Genomic DNA, 1,702 nt, shown 5'->3' on the forward strand with positions numbered 1-1,702 from the left:
TTTAAAAAGAATAAAAGAAACTTACGGAGTTTCTTTACCCGAGCAAACGAAACTTTTTTAACATGYSACGATCAACACTGATTYTACTTTSYGATTATTTTATATTTTAATTTAACACGATGCAACACACGAGTACTTCATTGCCTTAGCGCTCGATTGCAATGATGTTCTGAAACAGAAACAGAAAAAGAACAATTAATGTCATCGTCGTAATAAAACACCATTGAGGTTATCATAGAAATGTTTAATAAAAAAATATACTTACTTTTAGTCTTCATTGATGACTGCAGGATGGGGGTGTCCTACCCTTAGGATGACGGTGAATAAAATAAAATAAAAGAACAAAATCTGTAAAGAAGCTGAAACATACTAAAGAATTATATTATAATACAATATTCCCTGTGAATCATTTCTTAAGGCATAGCACACTTTAAAAGATATTCTATCATAAAGAATTAATGTTACATATAAAAAGTTATCTAATCAGCGCAGTTGTCGAATGTTTTAATTAGATAACGTTAGAAATAAAATTATTAAATAGTTTAATATACGTTATGTTCGCGTTAAATCTTAACTCGCCGAAGGACGGGAGGGGAATGAGATAAGTTACTGCTTATCCTTCGTCAAACGTTCGGTTGTTTACGTTTTGTTTCGGCTGTCTTTTCTTCTGTTTCCGCCTACAAATATACATACACATTCATAATTGCCTGTAGGTGAATTTTTTGTTTACTTATTCTCTCTCCCTCTTTACACTCTCGTTCGCACTCTTTCTATATATTTCTATATAGCTTAAAAAAAGAATAACGCTTACCTCGATGAATATGAAGATAAAAAAGAATAAAAACAATTGTTTGACTGAGTATATGTATTCGTTCTGGACTCTCCAATGCTTGAAAATCTAAGAGAACAAAAAATAAAATTACATTAGTACAATATAAAGAAAAGCAAATATATAAGTGTATGTGTACGCGAGCTACTTTGAAGACATAGTAATGAAAAATAATTAATTAGAGCATCATTAGAGATGGTGGCAAGTATCGATATCGTGAAAAAAAGCTCGAAATTAGAACATCCTCATTTTTACGTTACAATATACATTTCCATCGATTAATTAACAATTATTTTAATACACTAATGCACTTTTCTTATATTACTGCTTAATATTACCATTGAAGTCATCACAGTGCAGGAGCATTGCAATAATTATATAAAAAATAAAAGAATATTAATATAAGAACGTTATAATCTTAAATTTTATTGTTTAATTGAATTTTCCTTTTTTACACATACGCAACGTTAGGAAAGTCATATAAACAACTTTCAATAAAAGTAATTACATAGAAAACAAAGGCTCATTTCAACGTTTGATTTCGAAGAGGACGGTGCTCCTAACATATCTTCTGAGCTTTTTAACAACAATAGGCATTTCTATTGATTAATTAACAATTATTTTAATAACCTAATACACTCTCTTTAAATTTCAGATTGTTTAAACATATATGTACTAGTATAAGCATTACATACTTATCAACATTCTTTAAATATTAAATGATTTCGATATGATACTCTTTTCGATGAAAAATTCCCCCTCCAAAGTCAGCACTGCACAGGAACGTTAAACAAAATTTACATTTATTTAAACAATTACATGAATATTAAAAAATATAAAATTAGAACGTTATAATCTTAATTTCTATTTAAT

Source organism: Polistes canadensis, unplaced genomic scaffold (assembly GCF_001313835.1).
Source record: "Polistes canadensis isolate GaletaPanama2010 unplaced genomic scaffold, ASM131383v1 scaffold_6, whole genome shotgun sequence".
NCBI classification, from domain to species: Eukaryota; Metazoa; Arthropoda; class Insecta; order Hymenoptera; family Vespidae; genus Polistes; species Polistes canadensis.